Raw genomic sequence first — 15,137 nt, 5'->3', positions numbered from 1 at the left:
AGTTTCAACTACAAATTTGTGCAAAAGATGTAAATAACATGGAAATGTAAGCTTTAATTGTTTGCAGGACTGGAAAAGCTTACAACACCTGGTATTCCCATTCAGTCTCCCATTCAAGTACTAACCAGGCCCAACTCTAGGTAGCTTCTGAGATCAGACGAGATCAGGCGTTCTAAGGGTGGAATGGCCGTAAGCAGAAGAACCTTGCAAACTAGAGGATTCAAATTTCATAGCTAAGACCATATTTGTTCAAAACCAAGAAAAAGCATTCCATTTTAACACATCAACATTTACAACACAAAAGAGTTTCAACTACAAATTTGTGCAAAAGATGTAAATAACATGGAAATGTAAGCTTTCTTTCTTTGCAGGATTGAAAAAGCTTACAACACCTGGTATTCCCATTCAGTCTCCCATTCAAGTACTAACCAGGCCCAACCCTAGCTAGCTTCTGAGATCAGACAAGATCAGGCATTCTAAGCGTGGAATGGCCGTAAGCAGAAGAACCTTGTTAACTAGAGGATTCAAATTTCATAGATAAGACCATATTTGTTCAAAACCAAGAAAAAGCATTCCATTTCAACACATCAAAATTTACAACACAAAAGAGTTTCAACTACAAATTTGTGCAAAAGATGTAAATAACATGGAAATGTAAGCTTTAATTGTTTGCAGGACTGGAAAAGCTTACAACACCTGGTATTCCCATTCAGTCTCCCATTCAAGTACTAACCAGGCCCAACCCTAGCTAGCTTCAGAGATCAGACGAGATCAGGCGTTCTAAGGGTGGAATGGCCGTAAGCAGAAGAACCTTGCAAACTAGAGGATTCAAATTTCATAGCTAAGACCATATTTGTTCAAAACCAAGAAAAAGCATTCCATTTTAACACATCAACATTTCCAACACAAAAGAGTTTCAACTACAAATTTGTGCAAAAGATGTAAATAACATGGAAATGTAAGCTTTCTTTGTTTGCAGGATTGAAAAAGCTTACAACACCTGGTATTCCCATTCAGTCTCCCATTCAAGTACTAACCAGGCCCAACCCTAGCTAGTTTCTGAGATCAGACAAGATCAGGCATTCTAAGGGTGGAATGGCCGTAAGCAGAAGAACCTTGTTAACTAGAGGATTCATATTTCATAGATAAGACCATATTTGTTCAAAACCAAGAAAAAGCATTCCATTTCAACACATCAAAATTTACAACACAAAAGAGTTTCAACTACAAATTTGTGCAAAAGATGTAAATAACATGGAAATGTAAGCTTTAATTGTTTGCAGGACTGGAAAAGCTTACAACACCTGGTATTCCCATTCAGTCTCCCATTCAAGTACTAACCAGGCCCAACCCTAGGTAGCTTCTGAGATCAGACGAGATCAGGCGTTCTAAGGGTGGAATGGCCGTAAGCAGAAGAACCTTGCAAACTAGAGGATTCAAATTTCATAGCTAAGACCATATTTGTTCAAAACCAAGAAAAAGCATTCCATTTTAAGACATCAACATTTACAACACAAAAGAGTTTCAACTACAAATTTGTGCAAAAGATGTAAATAACATGGAAATGTAAGCTTTCTTTGTTTGCAGGATTGAAAAAGCTTACAACACCTGGTATTCCCATTCAGTCTCCCATTCAAGTAGTAACCAGGCCCAACCCTAGCTAGCTTCTGAGATCAGACAAGATCAGGCATTCTAAGGGTGGAATGGCCGTAAACAGAAGAACCTTGTTAACTAGAGGATTCAAATTTCATAGCTAAGACCATATTTGTTCAAAACCAAGAAAAAGTATTCCATTTTAACACATCAACATTTACAACACAAAAGAGTTTCAACTACAAATTTGTGCAAAAGATGTAAATAACATGGAAATGTAAGCTTTCTTTGTTTGCAGGATTGAAAAAGCTTACAACACCTGGTATTCCCATTCAGTCTCCCATTCAAGTACTAACCAGGCCCAACCCTAGCTAGCTTCTGAGATCAGACAAGATCAGGCATTCTAAGCGTGGAATGGCCGTAAGCAGAAGAACCTTGTTAACTAGAGGATTCAAATTTCATAGATAAGACCATATTTGTTCAAAACCAAGAAAAAGCATTCCATTTCAACACATCAAAATTTACAACACAAAAGAGTTTCAACTACAAATTTGTGCAAAAGATGTAAATAACATGGAAATGTAAGCTTTAATTGTTTGCAGGACTGGAAAAGCTTACAACACCTGGTATTCCCATTCAGTCTCCCATTCAAGTACTAACCAGGCCCAACCCTAGCTAGCTTCTGAGATCAGACGAGATCAGGCGTTCTAAGGGTGGAATGGCCGTAAGCAGAAGAACCTTGCAAACTAGAGGATTCAAATTTCATAGCTAAGACCATATTTGTTCAAAACCAAGAAAAAGCATTCCATTTTAACACATCAACATTTACAACACAAAAGAGTTTCAACTACAAATTTGTGCAAAAGATGTAAATAACATGGAAATGTAAGCTTTCTTTGTTTGCAGGATTGAAAAAGCTTACAACACCTGGTATTCCCATTCAGTCTCCCATTCAAGTACTAACCAGGCCCAACCCTAGCTAGTTTCTGAGATCAGACAAGATCAGGCATTCTAAGGGTGGAATGGCCGTAAGCAGAAGAACCTTGTTAACTAGAGGATTCATATTTCATAGATAAGACCATATTTGTTCAAAACCAAGAAAAAGCATTCCATTTCAACACATCAAAATTTACAACACAAAAGAGTTTCAACTACAAATTTGTGCAAAAGATGTAAATAACATGGAAATGTAAGCTTTAATTGTTTGCAGGACTGGAAAAGCTTACAACACCTGGTATTCCCATTCAGTCTCCCATTCAAGTACTAACCAGGCCCAACCCTAGGTAGCTTCTGAGATCAGACGAGATCAGGCGTTCTAAGGGTGGAATGGCCGTAAGCAGAAGAACCTTGCAAACTAGAGGATTCAAATTTCATAGATAAGACCATATTTGTTCAAAACCAAGAAAAAGCATTCCTTTTCAACACATAAAAATTTACAACACAAAAGAGTTTCAACTACAAATTTGTGCAAAAGATGTAAATAACATGGAAATGTAAGCTTTAATTGTTTGCAGGACTGGAAAAGCTTACAACACCTGGTATTCCCATTCAGTCTCCCATTCAAGTACTAACCAGGCCCAACCCTAGGTAGCTTCTGAGATCAGACGAGATCAGGCGTTCTAAGGGTGGAATGGCCGTAAGCAGAAGAACCTTGCAAACTAGAGGATTCAAATTTCATAGCTAAGACCATATTTGTTCAAAACCAAGAAAAAGCATTCCATTTTAAGACATCAACATTTACAACACAAAAGAGTTTCAACTACAAATTTGTGCAAAAGATGTAAATAACATGGAAATGTAAGCTTTCTTTGTTTGCAGGATTGAAAAAGCTTACAACACCTGGTATTCCCATTCAGTCTCCCATTCAAGTACTAACCAGGCCCAACCCTAGCTAGCTTCTGAGATCAGACAAGATCAGGCATTCTAAGGGTGGAATGGCCGTAAACAGAAGAACCTTGTTAACTAGAGGATTCAAATTTCATAGATAAGACCATATTTGTTCAAAACCAAGAAAAAGCATTCCATTTCAACACATCAAAATTTACAACACAAAAGAGTTTCAACTACAAATTTGTGCAAAAGATGTAAATAACATGGAAATGTAAGCTTTAATTGTTTGCAGGACTGGAAAAGCTTACAACACCTGGTATTCCCATTCAGTCTCCCATTCAAGTACTAACCAGGCCCAACCCTAGGTAGCTTCTGAGATCAGACGAGATCAGGCGTTCTAAGGGTGGAATGGCCGTAAGCAGAAGAACCTTGCAAACTAGAGGATTCAAATTTCATAGATAAGACCATATTTGTTCAAAACCAAGAAAAAGCATTCCTTTTCAACACATCAAAATTTACAACACAAAAGAGTTTCAACTACAAATTTGTGCAAAAGATGTAAATAACATGGAAATGTAAGCTTTAATTGTTTGCAGGACTGGAAAAGCTTACAACACCTGGTATTCCCATTCAGTCTCCCATTCAAGTACTAACCAGGCCCAACCCTAGGTAGCTTCTGAGATCAGACGAGATCAGGCGTTCTAAGGGTGGAATGGCCGTAAGCAGAAGAACCTTGCAAACTAGAGGATTCAAATTTCATAGCTAAGACCATATTTGTTCAAAACCAAGAAAAAGCATTCCATTTTAAGACATCAACATTTACAACACAAAAGAGTTTCAACTACAAATTTGTGCAAAAGATGTAAATAACATGGAAATGTACGCTTTAATTGTTTGCAGGACTGGAAAAGCTTACAACACCTGGTATTCCCATTCAGTCTCCCATTCAAGTACTAACCAGGCCCAACCCTAGGTAGCTTCTGAGATCAGACGAGATCAGGCGTTCTAAGGGTGGAATGGCCGTAAGCAGAAGAACCTTGCAAACAAGAGGATTCAAATTTCATAGATAAGACCATATTTGTTCAAAACCAAGAAAAAGCATTCCATTTCAGCACATCAAAATTTACAACACAAAAGAGTTTCAACTACAAATTTGTGCAAAAGATGTAAATAACATGGAAATGTAAGCTTTAATTGTTTGCAGGACTGGAAAAGCTTACAACACCTGGTATTCCCATTCAGTCTCCCATTCAAGTACTAACCAGGCCCAACCCTAGCTAGCTTCTGAGATCAGACAAGATCAGGCATTCTAAGGGTGGAAAGGCCGTAAGCAGAAGAACCTTGTTAACTAGAGGAATCAAATTTCATAGATAAGACCATATTTGTTCAAAACCAAGAAAAAGCATTCCATTTCAACACATCAAAATTTACAACACAAAAGAGTTTCAACTACAAATTTGTGCAAAAGATGTAAATAACATGAAAATGTAAACTTTAATTGTTTGCAGGACTGGAAAAGCTTACAACACCTGGTATTCCCATTCAGTCTCCCATTCGAGTACTAACCAGGCCCAACCCTAGGTAGCTTCTGAGATCAGACGAGATCAGGCGTTCTAAGGGTGGAATGGCCGTAAGCAGAAGAACCTTGCAAACTAGAGGATTCAAATTTCATAGATAAGACCATATTTGTTCAAAACCAAGAAAAAGCATTCCATTTCAACACATCAAAATTTACAGCACAAAAGAGTTTCAACTACAAATTTGTGCAAAAGATGTAAATAACATGGAAATGTAAGCTTTAATTGTTTGCAGGACTGGAAAAGCTTACAACACCTGGTATTCCCATTCAGTCTCCCATTCAAGTACTAACCAGGCCCAACCCTAGGAAGCTTCTGAGATCAGACGAGATCAGGCGTTCTAAGGGTGGACTGGCCGTAAGCAGAAGAACCTTGCAAACTAGAGGATTCAAATTTCATAGATAAGACCATATTTGTTCAAAACCAAGAAAAAGCATTCCATTTCAACACATCAAAATTTACAACAAAAAAGAGTTTCAACTACAAATTTGTGCAAAAGATGTAAATAACATGGAAATGTAAGCTTTAATTGTTTGCAGGACTGCAAAAGCTTACAACACCTGGTATTCCCATTCAGTCTCCCATTCAAGTACTAACCAGGCCCAACCCTAAGTAGCTTCTGAGATCAGACAAGATCAGGCGTTCTAAGGGTGGAATGGCCGCAAACAGTAGAACCGTACAAACTAGAGAATTCAAATTTCATAGCTAAGACCATATTTGTTCAAAACCAAGAAAAAGCATTCCATTTTAACACATCAACATTTACAACACAAAAGAGTTTCAACTACAAATTTGTGCAAAAGATGTAAATAACATGGAAATGTAAGCTTTCTTTGTTTGCAGGATTGAAAAAGCTTACTACACCTGGTATTCCCATTCAGTCTCCCATTCAAGTACTAACCAGGCCCAACCCTAGCTAGCTTCTGAGATCAGACAAGATCAGGCATTCTAAGGGTGGAATGGCCGTAAGCAGAAGAACCTTGCAAACTAGAGGATTCAAATTTCATAGATAAGACCATATTTGTTCAAAACCAAGAAAAAGCATTCCATTTCAACACATCAAAATTTACAACACAAAATTGTTTCAACTACAAATTTGTGCAAAAGATGTAAATAACATGGAACTGTAAGCTTTAATTGTTTGCAGGACTGGAAAAGCTTACAACACCTGGTATTCCCATTCAGTCTCCCATTCAAGTACTAACCAGGCCCAACCCTAGGTAGCTTCTGAGATCAGACGAGATCAGGCGTTCTAAGGGTGGAATGGCCGTAAGCAGAAGAACCTTGCAAACTAGAGGATTCAAATTTCATAGCTAAGACCATATTTGTTCAAAACCAAGAAAAAGCATTCCATTTTAAGACATCAACATTTACAACACAAAAGAGTTTCAACTACAAATTTGTGCAAAAGATGTAAATAACATGGAAATGTAAGCTTTCTTTGTTTGCAGGATTGAAAAAGCTTACAACACCTGGTATTCCCATTCAGTCTCCCATTCAAGTACTAACCAGGCCCAACCCTAGCTAGCTTCTGAGATCAGACAAGATCAGGCATTCTAAGGGTGGAATGGCCGTAAACGGAAGAACCTTGTTAACTAGAGGATTCAAATTTCATAGATAAGACCATATTTGTTCAAAACCAAGAAAAAGCATTCCATTTCAGCACATCAAAATTTACTACACAAAAGAGTTTCAACTACAAATTTGTGCAAAAGATGTAAATAACATGGAAATGTAAGCTTTAATTGTTTGCAGGACTGGAAAAGCTTACAACACCTGGTATTCCCATTCAGTCTCCCATTCAAGTACTAACCAGGCCCAACCCTAGGTAGCTTCTGAGCTCAGACGAGATCAGGCGTTCTAAAGGTGGAATGGCCGTAAGCAGAAGAACCTTGCAAACTAGAGGATTCAAATTTCATAGATAAGACCATATTTGTTCAAAACCAAGAAAAAGCATTCCATTTCAACACATCAAAATTTACAACAAAAAAGAGTTTCAACTACAAATTTGTGCAAAAGATGTAAATAACATGGAAATGTAAGCTTTAATTGTTTGCAGGACTGCAAAGGCTTACAACACCTGGTATTCCCATTCAGTCTCCCATTCAAGTACTAACCAGGCCCAACCCTAGGTAGCTTCTGAGATCAGACGAGATCAGGCGTTCTAAGGGTGGAATGGCCGTATGCAGAAGAACCTTGCAAACTAGAGGATTCAAATTTCATAGATAAGACCATATTTGTTCAAAACCAAGAAAAAGTATTCCATTTCAACACATCAAAATTTACAACACAAAAGAGTTTCAACTACAAATTTGTGCAAAAGATGTAAATAACATGGAAATGTAAACTTTAATTGTTTGCAGGACTGGAAAAGCTTACAACACCTGGTATTCCCATTCAGTCTCCCATTCAAGTACTAACCAGGCCCAACCCTAGGTAGCTTCTGAGATCAGACGAGATCAGGCGTTCTAAGGGTGGAATGGCCGTAAGCAGAAGAACCTTGCAAACTAGAGGATTCAAATTTCATAGATAAGACCATATTTGTTCAAAACCAAGAAAAAGCATTCCATTTCAACACATCAAAATTTACAACACAAAAGAGTTTCAACTACAAATTTGTGCAAAAGATGTAAATAACATAGAAATGTAAGCTTTAATTGTTTGCAGGACTGGAAAAGCTTACAACACCTGGTATTCCCATTCAGTCTCCCATTCAAGTACTAACCAGGCCCAACCCTAGCTAGCTTCTGAGATCAGACGAGATCAGGCGTTCTAAGTGTGGAATGGCCGTAAGCAGAAGAACCTTGCAAACTAGAGGATTCAAATTTCATAGCTAAGACCATATTTGTTCAAAACCAAGAAAAAGCATTCCATTTTAACACATCAACATTTACAACACAAAAGAGTTTCAACTACAAATTTGTGCAAAAGATGTAAATAACATGGAAATGTAAGCTTTCTTTGTTTGCAGGATTGAAAAAGCTTACAATACCTGGTATTCCCATTCAGTCTCCCATTCAAGCACTAACCAGGCCCAACCCTAGCTAGTTTCTGAGATCAGACAAGATCAGGCATTCTAAGGGTGGAATGGCCGTAAGCAGAAAAACCTTGTTAACTAGAGGATTCATATTTCATAGATAAGACCATTTTTGTTCAAAACCAAGAAAAAGCATTCCATTTCAACACATCAAAATTTACAACACAAAAGAGTTTCAACTACAAATTTGTGCAAAAGATGTAAATAACATGGAAATGTAAGCTTTAATTGTTTGCAGGACTGGAAAAGCTTACAACACCTGGTATTCCCATTCAGTCTCCCATTCAAGTACTAACCAGGCCCAACCCTAGGTAGCTTCTGAGATCAGACGAGATCAGGCGTTCTAAGGGTGGAATGGCCGTAAGCAGAAGAACCTTGCAAACTAGAGGATTCAAATTTCATAGATAAGACCATATTTGTTCAAAACCAAGAAAAAGCATTCCTTTTCAACACATCAAAATTTACAACACAAAAGAGTTTCAACTACAAATTTGTGCAAAAGATGTAAATAACATGGAAATGTAAGCTTTAATTGTTTGCAGGACTGGAAAAGCTTACAACACCTGGTATTCCCATTCAGTCTCCCATTCAAGTACTAACCAGGCCCAACCCTAGGTAGCTTCTGAGATCAGACGAGATCAGGCGTTCTAAGGGTGGAATGGCCGTAAGCAGAAGAACCTTGCAAACTAGAGGATTCAAATTTCATAGCTAAGACCATATTTGTTCAAAACCAAGAAAAAGCATTCCATTTTAAGACATCAACATTTACAACACAAAAGAGTTTCAACTACAAATTTGTGCAAAAGATGTAAATAACATGGAAATGTAAGCTTTCTTTGTTTGCAGGATTGAAAAAGCTTACAACACCTGGTATTCCCATTCAGTCTCCCATTCAAGTACTAACCAGGCCCAACCCTAGCTAGCTTCTGAGATCAGACAAGATCAGGCATTCTAAGGGTGGAATGGCCGTAAACAGAAGAACCTTGTTAACTAGAGGATTCAAATTTCATAGATAAGACCATATTTGTTCAAAACCAAGAAAAAGCATTCCATTTCAACACATCAAAATTTACAACACAAAAGAGTTTCAACTACAAATTTGTGCAAAAGATGTAAATAACATGGAAATGTACGCTTTAATTGTTTGCAGGACTGGAAAAGCTTACAACACCTGGTATTCCCATTCAGTCTCCCATTCAAGTACTAACCAGGCCCAACCCTAGGTAGCTTCTGAGATCAGACGAGATCAGGCGTTCTAAGGGTGGAATGGCCGTAAGCAGAAGAACCTTGCAAACAAGAGGATTCAAATTTCATAGATAAGACCATATTTGTTCAAAACCAAGAAAAAGCATTCCATTTCAGCACATCAAAATTTACAACACAAAAGAGTTTCAACTACAAATTTGTGCAAAAGATGTAAATAACATGGAAATGTAAGCTTTAATTGTTTGCAGGACTGGAAAAGCTTACAACACCTGGTATTCCCATTCAGTCTCCCATTCAAGTACTAACCAGGCCCAACCCTAGCTAGCTTCTGAGATCAGACAAGATCAGGCATTCTAAGGGTGGAAAGGCCGTAAGCAGAAGAACCTTGTTAACTAGAGGATTCAAATTTCATAGATAAGACCATATTTGTTCAAAACCAAGAAAAAGCATTCCATTTCAACACATCAAAATTTACAACACAAAAGAGTTTCAACTACAAATTTGTGCAAAAGATGTAAATAACATGGAAATGTAAACTTTAATTGTTTGCAGGACTGGAAAAGCTTACAACACCTGGTATTCCCATTCAGTCTCCCATTCAAGTACTAACCAGGCCCAACCCTAGGTAGCTTCTGAGATCAGACGAGATCAGGCGTTCTAAGGGTGGAATGGCCGTAAGCAGAAGAAACTTGCAAACTAGAGGATTCAAATTTCATAGATAAGACCATATTTGTTCAAAACCAAGAAAAAGCATTCCATTTCAACACATCAAAATTTACAACACAAAAGAGTTTCAACTACAAATTTGTGCAAAAGATGTAAATAACATGGAAATGTAAGCTTTAATTGTTTGCAGGACTGGAAAAGCTTACAACACCTGGTATTCCCATTCAGTCTCCCATTCAAGTACTAACCAGGCCCAACCCTAGGTAGCTTCTGAGATCAGACGAGATCAGGCGTTCTAAGGGTGGACTGGCCGTAAGCGGAAGAACCTTGCAAACTAGAGGATTCAAATTTCATAGATAAGACCATATTTGTTCAAAACCAAGAAAAAGCATTCCATTTCAACACATCAAAATTTACAACAAAAAAGAGTTTCAACTACAAATTTGTGCAAAATATGTAAATAACATGGAAATGTAAGCTTTAATTGTTTGCAGGACTGCAAAAGCTTACAACACCTGGTATTCCCATTCAGTCTCCCATTCAAGTACTAACCAGGCCCAACCCTAGGTAGCTTCTGAGATCAGACGAGATCAGGCGTTCTAAGGGTGGAATGGCCGTAAGCAGAAGAACCTTGCAAACTAGAGGATTCAAATTTCATAGATAAGACCATATTTGTTCAAAACCAAGAAAAAGCATTCCATTTCAACACATCAAAATTTACAACACAAAAGAGTTTCAACTACAAATTTGTACAAAAGATGTAAATAACATGGAAATGTAAGCTTTAATTGTTTGCAGGACTGGAAAAGCTTACAACACCTGGTATTCCCATTCAGTCTCCCATTCAAGTACTAACCAGGCCCAACCCTAGGTAGCTTCTGAGATCAGACGAGATCAGGCGTTCTAAGGGTGGAATGGCCGCAAGCAGAAGAACCTTGCAAACTAGAGGATTCAAATTTCATAGATAAGACCATATTTGTTCAAAACCAAGAAAAAGCATTCCATTTCAACACATCACATTTTACATCACAAAAGAGTTTCAACTACAAATGTGTGCAAAAGATGTAAATAACATGGAAATGTAAGCTTTAATTGTTTGCAGGACTGGAAAAGCTTACAACACCTGGTATTCCCATTCAGTCTCCCATTCAAGTACTAACCAGGCCCAACCCTAGGTAGCTTTTGAGATCAGACGAGATCAGGCGTTCTAAGGGTGGAATGGCCGTATGCAGAAGAACCTTGCAAACTAGAGGATTCAAATTTCATAGATAAGACCATATTTGTTCAAAACCAAGAAAAAGCATTCCATTTCAACACATCAAAATTTACAACACAAAAGAGTTTCAACTACAAATTTGTGCAAAAGATGTAAATAACATGGAAATGTAAGCTTTAATTGTTTGCAGGACTGGAAAAGCTTACAACACCTGGTATTCCCATTCAGTCTCCCATTCAAGTACTAACCAGGCCCAACCCTAGGTAGCTTCTGAGATCAGACGAGATCAGGCGTTCTAAGGGTGGAATGGCCGTAAGCAGAAGAACCTTGCAAACTAGAGGATTCAAATTTCATAGCTAAGACCATATTTGTTCAAAACCAAGAAAAAGCATTCCATTTTAACACATCAACATTTACAACACAAAAGAGTTTCAACTACAAATTTGTGCAAAAGATGTAAATAACATGGAAATGTGAGCTTTCTTTCTTTGCAGGACTGGAAAAGCTTACAACACCTGGTATTCCCATTCAGTCTCCCATTCAAGTACTAACCAGGCCCAACCCTAGCTAGCTTCTGAGATCAGACGAGATCAGGCGTTCTAAGGGTGGAATGGCCGTAAGCAGAAGAACCTTGCAAACTAGAGGATTCAAATTTCATAGCTAAGACCATATTTGTTCAAAACCAAGAAAAAGCATTCCATTTTAACACATCAACATTTACAACACAAAAGAGTTTCAACTACAAATTTGTGCAAAAGATGTAAATAACATGGAAATGTAAGCTTTCTTTGTTTGCAGGATTGAAAAAGCTTACAACACCTGGTATTCCAATTCAGTCTCCCATTCAAGTACTAACCAGGCCCAACCCTAGCTAGTTTCTGAGATCAGACAAGATCAGGCATTCTAAGGGTGGAATGGCCGTAAGCAGAATAACCTTGTTAACTAGAGGATTCAAATTTCATAGATAAGACCATATTTGTTCAAAACCAAGAAAAAGCATTCCATTTCAACACATCAAAATTTACAACACAAAAGAGTTTCAACTACAAATTTGTGCAAAAGATGTAAATAACATGGAAATGTAAGCTTTAATTGTTTGCAGGACTGGAAAAGCTTACAACACCTGGTATTCCCATTCAGTCTCCCATTCAAGTACTAACCAGGCCCAACCCTAGGTAGCTTCTGAGATCAGACGAGATCAGGCGTTCTAAGGGTGGAATGGTCGTAAGCAGAAGAACCTTGCAAACTAGAGGATTCAAATTTCATAGATAAGACCATATTTGTTCAAAACCAAGAAAAAGCATTCCATTTCAACACATCAAAATTTACAACACAAAAGAGTTTCAACTACAAATTTGTGCAAAAGATGTAAATAACATGGAAATGTAAGCTTTAATTGTTTGCAGGACTGGAAAAGCTTACAACACCTGGTATTCCCATTCAGTCTCCCATTCAAGTACTAACCAGGCCCAACCCTAGGTAGCTTCTGAGATCAGACGAGATCAGGCGTTCTAAGGGTGGAATGGCCGTAAGCAGAAGAACCTTGCAAACTAGAGGATTCAAATTTCATAGCTAAGACCATATTTGTTCAAAACCAAGAAAAAGCATTCCTTTTCAACACATCAAAATTTACAACACAAAAGAGTTTCAACTACAAATTTGTGCAAAAGATGTAAATAACATGGAAATGTAAGCTTTCTTTGTTTGCAGGATTGAAAAAGCTTACAACACCTGGTATTCCCATTCAGTCTCCCATTCAAGTACTAACCAGGCCCAACCCTAGCTAGCTTCTGAGATCAGACAAGATCAGGCATTCTAAGGGTGGAATGGCCGTAAACAGAAGAACCTTGTTAACTAGAGGATTCAAATTTCATAGATAAGACCATATTTGTTCAAAACCAAGAAAAAGCATTCCATTTCAACACATCAAAATTTACAACACAAAAGAGTTTCAACTACAAATTTGTGCAAAAGATGTAAATAACATGGAAATGTACGCTTTAATTGTTTGCAGGACTGGAAAAGCTTACAACACCTGGTATTCCCATTCGGTCTCCCATTCAAGTACTAACCAGGCCCAACCCTAGGTAGCTTCTGAGATCAGACGAGACCAGGCGTTCTAAAGGTGGAATGGCCGTAAGCAGAAGAACCTTGCAAACAAGAGGATTCAAATTTCATAGATAAGACCATATTTGTTCAAAACCAAGAAAAAGCATTCCATTTCAACACATCAAAATTTACAACACAAAAGAGTTTCAACTACAAATTTGTGCAAAAGATGTAAATAACATGGAAATGTAAGCTTTAATTGTTTGCAGGACTGGAAAAGCTTACAACACCTGGTATTCCCATTCAGTCTCCCATTCAAGTACTAACCAGGCCCAACCCTAGGTAGCTTCTGAGATCAGAAGAGATCAGGCGTTCTAAGGGTGGAATGGCCGTAAGCAGAAGAACCTTGCAAACTAGAGGATTCAAATTTCATAGCTAAGACCATATTTGTTCAAAACCAAGAAAAAGCATTCCATTTTAACACATCAACATTTACAACACAAAAGAGTTTCAACTACAAATTTGTGCAAAAGATGTAAATAACATGGAAATGTGAGCTTTCTCTCTTTGCTGGACTGGAAAAGCTTACAACACCTGGTATTCCCATTCAGTCTCCCATTCAAGTACTAACCAGGCCCAACCCTAGCTAGCTTCTGAGATCAGACGAGATCAGGCGTTCTAAGGGTGGAATGGCCGTAAGCAGAAGAACCTTGCAAACTAGAGGATTCAAATTTCATAGCTAAGACCATATTTGTTCAAAACCAAGAAAAAGCATTCCATTTTAACACATCAACATTTACAACACAAAAGAGTTTCAACTACAAATTTGTGCAAAAGATGTAAATAACATGGAAATGTAAGCTTTCTTTGTTTGCAGGATTGAAAAAGCTTACAACACCTGGTATTCCCATTCAGTCTCCCATTCAAGTACTAACCAGGCCCAACCCTAGCTAGTTTCTGAGATCAGACAAGATCAGGCATTCTAAGGGTGGAATGGCCGTAAGCAGAAGAACCTTGTTAAATAGAGGATTCAAATTTCATAGATAAGACCATATTTGTTCAAAACCAAGAAAAAGCATTCCATTTCAACACATCAAAATTTACAACACAAAAGAGTTTCAACTACAAATTTGTGCAAAAGATGTAAATAACATGGAAATGTAAGCTTTAATTGTTTGCAGGACTGGAAAAGCTTACAACACCTGGTATTCCCATTCAGTCTCCCATTCAAGTACTAACCAGGCCCAACCTTAGGTAGCTTCTGAGATCAGACGAGATCAGGCGTTCTAAGGGTGGAATGGCCGTAAGCAGAAGAACCTTGCAAACTAGAGGATTCAAATTTCATAGATAAGACCATATTTGTTCAAAACCAAGAAAAAGCATTCCATTTCAACACATCAAAATTTACAACACAAAAGAGTTTCAACTACAAATTTGTGCAAAAGATGTAAATAACATGGAAATGTAAGCTTTAATTGTTTGCAGGACTGGAAAAGCTTACAACACCTGGTATTCCCATTCAGTCTCCCATTCAAGTACTAACCAGGCCCAACCCTAGGTAGCTTCTGAGATCAGACGAGATCAGGCGTTCTAAGGGTGGAATGGCCATAAGCAGAAGAACCTTGCAAACTAGAGGATTCAAATTTCATAGCTAAGACCATATTTGTTCAAAACCAAGAAAAAGCATTCCTTTTCAACACATCAAAATTTACAACACAAAAGAGTTTCAACTACAAATTTGTGCAAAAGATGTAAATTACATGGAAATGTAAGCTTTCTTTGTTTGCAGGATTGAAAAAGCTTACAACACCTGGTATTCCCATTCAGTCTCCCATTCAAGTACTAACCAGGCCCAACCCTAGCTAGCTTCTGAGATCAGACAAGATCAGGCATTATAAGGGTGGAATGGCCGTAAACAGAAGAACCCTTGTTAACTAGAGGATTCAAATTTCATAGATAAGAC

At 37.8% G+C, this 15,137-nt stretch overlaps 50 pseudogenes; all 50 read right to left on the bottom strand.

Annotated features, from left to right (window-relative positions):
• Positions 1–76: 76 nt before the first annotated feature.
• LOC140571940 (5S ribosomal RNA) lies at positions 77–195 on the bottom strand (annotated as a pseudogene).
• A 185-nt stretch (positions 196–380) lies between these two features.
• On the bottom strand, positions 381–499 carry LOC140567070 (5S ribosomal RNA; annotated as a pseudogene).
• A 185-nt stretch (positions 500–684) lies between these two features.
• Positions 685–803, bottom strand: LOC140571489 (5S ribosomal RNA; annotated as a pseudogene).
• A 185-nt stretch (positions 804–988) lies between these two features.
• Positions 989–1,107, bottom strand: LOC140572974 (5S ribosomal RNA; annotated as a pseudogene).
• Positions 1,108–1,292: 185 nt separating this feature from the next.
• LOC140568418 (5S ribosomal RNA) lies at positions 1,293–1,411 on the bottom strand (annotated as a pseudogene).
• A 185-nt stretch (positions 1,412–1,596) lies between these two features.
• LOC140567633 (5S ribosomal RNA) lies at positions 1,597–1,715 on the bottom strand (annotated as a pseudogene).
• Positions 1,716–1,900: 185 nt separating this feature from the next.
• Positions 1,901–2,019, bottom strand: LOC140567068 (5S ribosomal RNA; annotated as a pseudogene).
• A 185-nt stretch (positions 2,020–2,204) lies between these two features.
• LOC140567122 (5S ribosomal RNA) lies at positions 2,205–2,323 on the bottom strand (annotated as a pseudogene).
• Positions 2,324–2,508: 185 nt separating this feature from the next.
• On the bottom strand, positions 2,509–2,627 carry LOC140572973 (5S ribosomal RNA; annotated as a pseudogene).
• A 185-nt stretch (positions 2,628–2,812) lies between these two features.
• On the bottom strand, positions 2,813–2,931 carry LOC140568417 (5S ribosomal RNA; annotated as a pseudogene).
• A 185-nt stretch (positions 2,932–3,116) lies between these two features.
• On the bottom strand, positions 3,117–3,235 carry LOC140568416 (5S ribosomal RNA; annotated as a pseudogene).
• A 185-nt stretch (positions 3,236–3,420) lies between these two features.
• Positions 3,421–3,539, bottom strand: LOC140566446 (5S ribosomal RNA; annotated as a pseudogene).
• Positions 3,540–3,724: 185 nt separating this feature from the next.
• On the bottom strand, positions 3,725–3,843 carry LOC140568415 (5S ribosomal RNA; annotated as a pseudogene).
• A 185-nt stretch (positions 3,844–4,028) lies between these two features.
• On the bottom strand, positions 4,029–4,147 carry LOC140568412 (5S ribosomal RNA; annotated as a pseudogene).
• Positions 4,148–4,332: 185 nt separating this feature from the next.
• Positions 4,333–4,451, bottom strand: LOC140568410 (5S ribosomal RNA; annotated as a pseudogene).
• A 185-nt stretch (positions 4,452–4,636) lies between these two features.
• Positions 4,637–4,755, bottom strand: LOC140566908 (5S ribosomal RNA; annotated as a pseudogene).
• Positions 4,756–4,940: 185 nt separating this feature from the next.
• On the bottom strand, positions 4,941–5,059 carry LOC140570143 (5S ribosomal RNA; annotated as a pseudogene).
• A 185-nt stretch (positions 5,060–5,244) lies between these two features.
• Positions 5,245–5,363, bottom strand: LOC140566697 (5S ribosomal RNA; annotated as a pseudogene).
• Positions 5,364–5,548: 185 nt separating this feature from the next.
• On the bottom strand, positions 5,549–5,667 carry LOC140566163 (5S ribosomal RNA; annotated as a pseudogene).
• Positions 5,668–5,852: 185 nt separating this feature from the next.
• Positions 5,853–5,971, bottom strand: LOC140567272 (5S ribosomal RNA; annotated as a pseudogene).
• A 185-nt stretch (positions 5,972–6,156) lies between these two features.
• On the bottom strand, positions 6,157–6,275 carry LOC140568409 (5S ribosomal RNA; annotated as a pseudogene).
• A 185-nt stretch (positions 6,276–6,460) lies between these two features.
• LOC140566445 (5S ribosomal RNA) lies at positions 6,461–6,579 on the bottom strand (annotated as a pseudogene).
• Positions 6,580–6,764: 185 nt separating this feature from the next.
• On the bottom strand, positions 6,765–6,883 carry LOC140571643 (5S ribosomal RNA; annotated as a pseudogene).
• Positions 6,884–7,068: 185 nt separating this feature from the next.
• On the bottom strand, positions 7,069–7,187 carry LOC140571315 (5S ribosomal RNA; annotated as a pseudogene).
• Positions 7,188–7,372: 185 nt separating this feature from the next.
• On the bottom strand, positions 7,373–7,491 carry LOC140568408 (5S ribosomal RNA; annotated as a pseudogene).
• Positions 7,492–7,676: 185 nt separating this feature from the next.
• Positions 7,677–7,795, bottom strand: LOC140571947 (5S ribosomal RNA; annotated as a pseudogene).
• Positions 7,796–7,980: 185 nt separating this feature from the next.
• On the bottom strand, positions 7,981–8,099 carry LOC140567842 (5S ribosomal RNA; annotated as a pseudogene).
• Positions 8,100–8,284: 185 nt separating this feature from the next.
• LOC140568407 (5S ribosomal RNA) lies at positions 8,285–8,403 on the bottom strand (annotated as a pseudogene).
• Positions 8,404–8,588: 185 nt separating this feature from the next.
• LOC140568406 (5S ribosomal RNA) lies at positions 8,589–8,707 on the bottom strand (annotated as a pseudogene).
• A 185-nt stretch (positions 8,708–8,892) lies between these two features.
• LOC140566444 (5S ribosomal RNA) lies at positions 8,893–9,011 on the bottom strand (annotated as a pseudogene).
• Positions 9,012–9,196: 185 nt separating this feature from the next.
• LOC140568398 (5S ribosomal RNA) lies at positions 9,197–9,315 on the bottom strand (annotated as a pseudogene).
• Positions 9,316–9,500: 185 nt separating this feature from the next.
• Positions 9,501–9,619, bottom strand: LOC140566907 (5S ribosomal RNA; annotated as a pseudogene).
• Positions 9,620–9,804: 185 nt separating this feature from the next.
• LOC140568386 (5S ribosomal RNA) lies at positions 9,805–9,923 on the bottom strand (annotated as a pseudogene).
• A 185-nt stretch (positions 9,924–10,108) lies between these two features.
• LOC140571571 (5S ribosomal RNA) lies at positions 10,109–10,227 on the bottom strand (annotated as a pseudogene).
• Positions 10,228–10,412: 185 nt separating this feature from the next.
• On the bottom strand, positions 10,413–10,531 carry LOC140568375 (5S ribosomal RNA; annotated as a pseudogene).
• A 185-nt stretch (positions 10,532–10,716) lies between these two features.
• LOC140570494 (5S ribosomal RNA) lies at positions 10,717–10,835 on the bottom strand (annotated as a pseudogene).
• A 185-nt stretch (positions 10,836–11,020) lies between these two features.
• Positions 11,021–11,139, bottom strand: LOC140573289 (5S ribosomal RNA; annotated as a pseudogene).
• Positions 11,140–11,324: 185 nt separating this feature from the next.
• LOC140568364 (5S ribosomal RNA) lies at positions 11,325–11,443 on the bottom strand (annotated as a pseudogene).
• Positions 11,444–11,628: 185 nt separating this feature from the next.
• Positions 11,629–11,747, bottom strand: LOC140567110 (5S ribosomal RNA; annotated as a pseudogene).
• Positions 11,748–11,932: 185 nt separating this feature from the next.
• LOC140566831 (5S ribosomal RNA) lies at positions 11,933–12,051 on the bottom strand (annotated as a pseudogene).
• A 185-nt stretch (positions 12,052–12,236) lies between these two features.
• LOC140571898 (5S ribosomal RNA) lies at positions 12,237–12,355 on the bottom strand (annotated as a pseudogene).
• Positions 12,356–12,540: 185 nt separating this feature from the next.
• On the bottom strand, positions 12,541–12,659 carry LOC140568352 (5S ribosomal RNA; annotated as a pseudogene).
• Positions 12,660–12,844: 185 nt separating this feature from the next.
• On the bottom strand, positions 12,845–12,963 carry LOC140566443 (5S ribosomal RNA; annotated as a pseudogene).
• A 185-nt stretch (positions 12,964–13,148) lies between these two features.
• On the bottom strand, positions 13,149–13,267 carry LOC140570330 (5S ribosomal RNA; annotated as a pseudogene).
• Positions 13,268–13,452: 185 nt separating this feature from the next.
• Positions 13,453–13,571, bottom strand: LOC140570411 (5S ribosomal RNA; annotated as a pseudogene).
• A 185-nt stretch (positions 13,572–13,756) lies between these two features.
• Positions 13,757–13,875, bottom strand: LOC140567098 (5S ribosomal RNA; annotated as a pseudogene).
• A 185-nt stretch (positions 13,876–14,060) lies between these two features.
• Positions 14,061–14,179, bottom strand: LOC140572972 (5S ribosomal RNA; annotated as a pseudogene).
• Positions 14,180–14,364: 185 nt separating this feature from the next.
• LOC140571799 (5S ribosomal RNA) lies at positions 14,365–14,483 on the bottom strand (annotated as a pseudogene).
• A 185-nt stretch (positions 14,484–14,668) lies between these two features.
• Positions 14,669–14,787, bottom strand: LOC140570377 (5S ribosomal RNA; annotated as a pseudogene).
• A 185-nt stretch (positions 14,788–14,972) lies between these two features.
• On the bottom strand, positions 14,973–15,091 carry LOC140565985 (5S ribosomal RNA; annotated as a pseudogene).
• Positions 15,092–15,137: the final 46 nt, after the last annotated feature.

The sequence above is a fragment of the Salminus brasiliensis genome, chromosome 11 (assembly GCF_030463535.1).
Source record: "Salminus brasiliensis chromosome 11, fSalBra1.hap2, whole genome shotgun sequence".
NCBI classification, from domain to species: Eukaryota; Metazoa; Chordata; class Actinopteri; order Characiformes; family Bryconidae; genus Salminus; species Salminus brasiliensis.
The sequence above is the reverse complement of the archived record's forward strand: the minus strand, read 5'-3'. Positions and strand labels throughout refer to the sequence as shown.